The 5,898-nt window shown below is 36.8% G+C and overlaps 1 non-coding gene across 1 annotated transcript; it reads left to right on the forward strand.

Annotated features, from left to right (window-relative positions):
• Positions 1-5,399: 5,399 nt before the first annotated feature.
• Positions 5,400-5,563, forward strand: LOC119471003. Its single transcript, XR_005199992.1, has one exon. It is a non-coding gene; the product is annotated as a U1 spliceosomal RNA (small nuclear RNA).
• The last annotated feature ends 335 nt before the right edge of the window (positions 5,564-5,898 follow it).

The following is a 5,898-nucleotide window of genomic DNA, read 5'->3' on the forward strand; positions in this document are numbered from 1 at the left end:
CAAATGTGATCATGAGGGTCCTTAAAAGATGAAAGATGGAGTCAAGAGAGTCAGAACAGGAGGCGTGAGGACAGGAGCTAGAGGCGGGAGGCAAGAGACGAAAGGAAAGAGAGATTGAGAGATTTGAAGGTACTGTACTGTTTGGGAGGAAGGAGTCACCAGTCAAGGAACGCACTTGACTTCTAGAAGCTAAAAAAAACTCTTCCTTAGAGCCTCCAGAAAGCATGCAGGCTGCTGACACGTTGATTTTAGCCCAATAAAAACCATTTCAGACTTCTGACCTCCAGAATTGTAAGGTACAAATTTGTATGGTTTTAAGTTTGTGATAATTTGTTAGACAGCAATCTGAAACTAATACAGTGCTTAAGAATTCAGGCTTTGCTGTTCAAAGTCTTGGCTTTACCTCAGTGCTTTTATCTGTAAAATGGGAATAACGAAAGCATATGCCTCATAAAATGGTTGCTTAGCTATGTTTGAGTATTAATAAATACATATTTGTACTTTGTATTCTGTTTTCAGTTGATTTTAAAATGTAGGCTATATCTGTCTTTTATATACTTTTGACCTATTTAATTAGCTATTCTTAGAAGGAGTAGCTGTTACCAAAAGAACTTACTTCAAAGTAATTATACATGAAAAGTTCTTAAACAAAAATACAAAATGAATGGATTTTTATTTGATTTGAATATTAATAAGAATAGTAATAGGAACTTACCTCTTATATAGTTTGGACAAATTAAGTATCTTTCATTACAAAAAGGTCCTAGACTATTAGGGGTATGTGAGACCGAAATCCAAAGAATGTTTCAAGCAACTGTGGAAAAATTTCCATGCTAAAGGAAGGGATTCAGAATAATTCAGATTGATTGTCTACATAGCTTGAGTTTGCCAAATGATGGCCTAGTTTCCACTACATTCTGCTGTGCAGTCCTTCCTTATAAAGCAGAGTCAGCAAAATCATCTTTAAGTTTCCTACAGGAATCACAGTCTGGAGTAGAATACAGGCCTGAGGCAGCCAGTCCACTCCCTGACTGCTGACATTTTCATTTTATACATTCTTGTGTTTTGCATCTAGTAGTAATCCACCTATGCTTCCCCATCTATTTTTATGAAACAGAAAGATTTAAAGAAAGCAAAATAGAAACATGATGTGGAAGAATATCAATGTCCCTTTGTGTAAGTCACAATGCTACTTGAATCAAAGATACTTAAACTGGTTAACTGTTTTAAGACCAAGAAAATTGATTGCATCAAATTTTTCAGGCTTAATTTTTTTAGAGAGCTTTAAATTCACAGCAAAATGAAGAGGCAGTTGCAGGGATTTTTCATATATCCCCTGATCCCCATATATGCAAAACAGCCTGTATCACCAAAAACAACCAGCAGAGTGATACATTTGTTACAATTAATGAACCTGCACAGGCACATCATTATCACCAAAATGCCATAATTTACATTAGGGTACACTCCTGGTGCTGCACATTCTACAGATATGGACAAAGGTATAATGGCATATATCTGTCATGACAGCATAATACAGAGTATTTTCACAACTCTAAACATCTTCTATACTCACCTATTCATCCTTCTTGCCTCTTGCCAAACCCCTGGCAACCGCTGATTCTTTTTTTTATTGTTTCCATAGCTTTGGCTTCTCCAGAATGTCATATAGTTGAAATCATATAGTATATACTGTTTTCAGATGGGCTTCTTTCCCTTAATAATATGCATGCAAGTTTCTTACATGTCTTTTCATGGTTGAAGAACTAATTTTTTCTTAGCATCAAATAATATTCCATTGTCTGGATATACCAGTTTATTTACCTATTCACATACTGATGGAGGTCTTGTTGTTTCCAAGTCTTGGCAATTATGAGTAAAGCTGCTGTTTATACAAACATCCTTGTCCAGGATTTTATGGAGACTTAAATTTTTAACTCCTTTGGGTAAATACCAAGAAGCCCAGTTGTTGGACTGTATGGGAAAAGTATGTTTAGTTTTAGTAAGAAACTGTCAAACTGTCTTCCCAAGTGACTGCACCGTTTGCATTCTGAAGAGCAATGAATGAAGTTTCTGTTGCTCCACATCCTTGCCGGCATTGAATGTTGTCAGTGTTTTAGATTTTGGCATTCTAATAAATGTTTAGTTGTATCTTGTTGTTTTAAATTACATTGAACTTTTATATTGAATTCTGAATGAAAACACTGCATTAATTTTATTTCTTCTCTGTTTACTAAAGATGCATCTGTTGCTAAAGATTATACTTTGAATTCAGAAATTTAAAAAATTTTAAATATATATTATTTATATGTATATTACCTTGAAATAAGGTCCTGCTGTGTTGCCCAGGTTAGAGTGCAGTGGTGTGATCATAACTCACTGCAGCCTTGACCTCCTGGCTCTGGGAGTATTCCCACCTTAGCTTCTTGAGTATCTGGGAGAGTACAGACATATGCCACCATGCCTGGCTATAATTTTTTTTTTTTTATATAGAGAGACAGGGTCTTGCTTTGTTACTCATGCTGGTCTTGAACTTCTGGCTTCAAAGTATCCTCCTACCTTGATCTCCCAAAGTGTTAGAATTACAGGCGTGAGCCACTGTGCCCAGCCAGATATTTTTTTACAGTAGATAAGTGCCTTCAACTTTCCTTAGCATTCATTGAATGTAAAGCATTATGCTAGGGAGTGAGGAGGGCTACTGTGATGCTTAATTTTATGTGTCAACTTAACTGGGCTAAAGTCTGCCCAGTTAGCTGGTAAAACATCTCTGAGTGTGTTTGTGACTATGTCTCCAGAATAGATTAGCATTTGAATTGGTAGACTGAGTAAAGAAGGCCCACCCTCACCAATGTGGGTGTACATAATCCAATCTGTTGAGAGCTTGAATAGAAGAAAAAGGCAGAGAAAGAGTGAATTCTCTCTCTTCTTGAACTGAGACAGTTATCTTTTCCTGCCTTTGGATATTGGAGCTCCTGGATCCCAGGCCTTTGAACTCCAGGACTTACACCTTTATCCCTCCTCCCCCACCCCTTCAGACTCAGACTGAATTACACCACTAGCTTTCCTGGTTCTCCAGCTTGCAGATGGCATGTTGTGGGACTTCTCAGCCTCCATAATCACATAAGCCAATTTGCATAATAAATCTCCTCTTATATATCTATATATATCCTATTGGTTCTGTTTCTCTTGAGAAGCTTGACTTACACAGTTCCTAAAACCTAACACTTCTCAAAATGTAAAAAAGGCAATGCACTTGGGAAATGCCCATGTTTCATCTGAGTTTACAGCACCGAGTTTACTGAGTGAATTGCGGAGACTTCTGTCATTTGTCATGCCTGGTTATAATTTTTAATTGGTACGACATGTCCTCTGTTCCTTCCAAAGGCCCATCTGTAGCCTTTGCATAGTGATGTTCAACTTCCAAGAGCCAGAAAAAAACTAGAAATAACAAAGAACCACCAACTAAAAAGAAACGTCATGAGAAAAACATTTTCCCATCCTGATGTGACTTTAATATGTGCCAATTTAACCAAGTGCCAGCCACATTTTAAATGACACACATAAAGCTAAGTCATGGTTGAATCACCAGCAGAAATAAATTTTGTTTGTTCATTTCATTCAACCAATTTCTTCCTATTTTCTCATCTCTCTGTCTTTTCTTCTCTCTTCTGTTATTTTTGGATTCTCAAAGATTGCCAGAATGTTTTTTTCTACGGATTCTGTCACATCTAGCCATTTTTCTTTTTCGAAGTATGATAGATACTATTTATAAAAGCAAAGTGTCTTCAGAAAACTGCTTTACTCTTTTTGCATATGGGTCCAGTAAAAGGATAATCCTAGTTGTTATTTGGTTTGTTAAAACCATGTCTTTGTGTAAGAAATCAAAGCATATATTTCTTATTGTGCATCCAAGTTTAAGCTACATAATCTGAACAAATTTTTGTTATAAATTCTTTTTTATTAGACTTTGAGTTCTGGGGTACATGTGCAGAACGTGCAGGTTTGTTACATAGGTATACACGTGCCATGACGCTTTGCTGCATCTTTTAAGATGTTGATAACAAAACATGTATTAAACCTCTTCTAATCATTTTATTAAGTTGGGTTTATTTGTTCTTAACTACGGCTGGTGTCATTCTATACAGGCTATTTAATGCAGTGTATCAGAGTCTAATAAGACAACACAAATTTGAAAATAAAAAAAAATTTGACTAGGAGAATGAGACTGTAAGGGTGGCAGGTATATGCCTTCATGCAGCCTTTAAGAGCTTATATGATTATAAAACCTGGGCTATAGAATGGGCTCTAAGCAATCAATTACATGTGAATTTCTTATTGTCAGCCTGTCAAAACAAACATATTATAATAATATATTTGTTCTTCCATAGAAACAAATAGTTTCTTCACATCTAGGTCTAAGCAAATTATTTATGTGATAATAACAACACTGATGATAATTTATAACTGTATAGGGTTTCCTTTGTCCCAGGAAATATTCTAGGAGCTTTTCTCACTTAATGCTTATAACAATCCTTTGAAGTGGGAACTATTTTATCACCATTTTAAAAATCAGATAGCAGAGTCCCAGACCTGACAAACTCAGTGAAACAGGCAGTTCGAAACACAGTCCATTTACACAGTTTTTTTAATGGTTAATACAGACATAATGATAGTATATCTAAAAGACAGAATAAACAGCATGTTTAAACAGCAGTGTTCCGTGGCTCAAGCCTATAATCCCAACACTTTGGGAGGCAGAGGCAGGAGTATCTCTTGAGCCCAGGAGTTAGAGACTAGCCTGGGCAACAGTGAAACCCTGTTTCTACAAAAATTATCTGGGAAGACATGGTGGCACACACCTATAGTCCCAGCTACTCAGGAGGCGGAGATGGGAAGATCCTTGGGCCCAGGAGGTCAAGGCGAGGCTGCAGTGAACTGAGATCTCACCACTGCACTCCAGCCTCGTGACGGTGAGACCCTGTCTCAAAAAACAAACAAACAAAAAAAGTTTGTGTCAAATGAGATCAAGTTTCTCACAAGTGCTGTCAAAATCTTAAAAAAAAGTCAGACTTACAGAAGTAGAGTTGAATGGTGGTTACCAGGGGGGACGATGGTGGTGAGGACTGGGGAGACATTGGTCAAAGGATATAAAATTCCAGTTAGGAGGAATAAGTTCAAGGAATCTCTTGTACAATGTGGTGATTATTGTTAATAACAATGAATTGTATACTTGAAGGTTGCTGAAAGCAGATTTTATATTTTCTTACCACAAAAAGATGGAAAGTATGTGAGATAATGGATACGTTAATTAATTCGATTTAATCATCCCACAATGCGTACATATATCAAAACATCATGTTCCACTCCAAAAATATATAATTTTATAATTTTCATTTGTCATACTTACCTGGCAGGGGAGACACCATGATCACCAAGGTGGTTTTCCCAGGGCGAGGCTTATCCATTGCACTCCGGATGTGCTGACCCCTGCGATTTCCCCAAATGTGGGAAACTTGACTGCATAATTTGTGGTAATGGGGGACTGCATTCACGCTTTCCCCTGATTTAAAAAAATTTTTTTTCATCTGTCAATTACAAAAACAATAAATAATCGCTATAATCAATTTAATAATCTATTACAATCATCTCTTAGTATAAGGGGGCATTGGTTCTAGGATCCTCTCCAACCCAGCACATACACCAAAATATATGCATACTTAAGTCCCACAATTGGCCCTGCTGAACCCAGAAATACATAAAGTTGGCCCTCTGTATATGTGGTTTTGCATCCCATGAATGCTGTATATTGCATTTTCAATCCTCATTTGGTTGAAAAACATATGCACGTAAGTGGAGCTACACAATTTAAATCCGTGTTGTTCAAGTGTCAATTGTACT

The sequence above is a fragment of the Cebus imitator genome, unplaced genomic scaffold (genome assembly GCF_001604975.1).
Source record: "Cebus imitator isolate Cc_AM_T3 unplaced genomic scaffold, Cebus_imitator-1.0 Scaffold46, whole genome shotgun sequence".
Taxonomy (NCBI): domain Eukaryota; kingdom Metazoa; phylum Chordata; class Mammalia; order Primates; family Cebidae; genus Cebus; species Cebus imitator.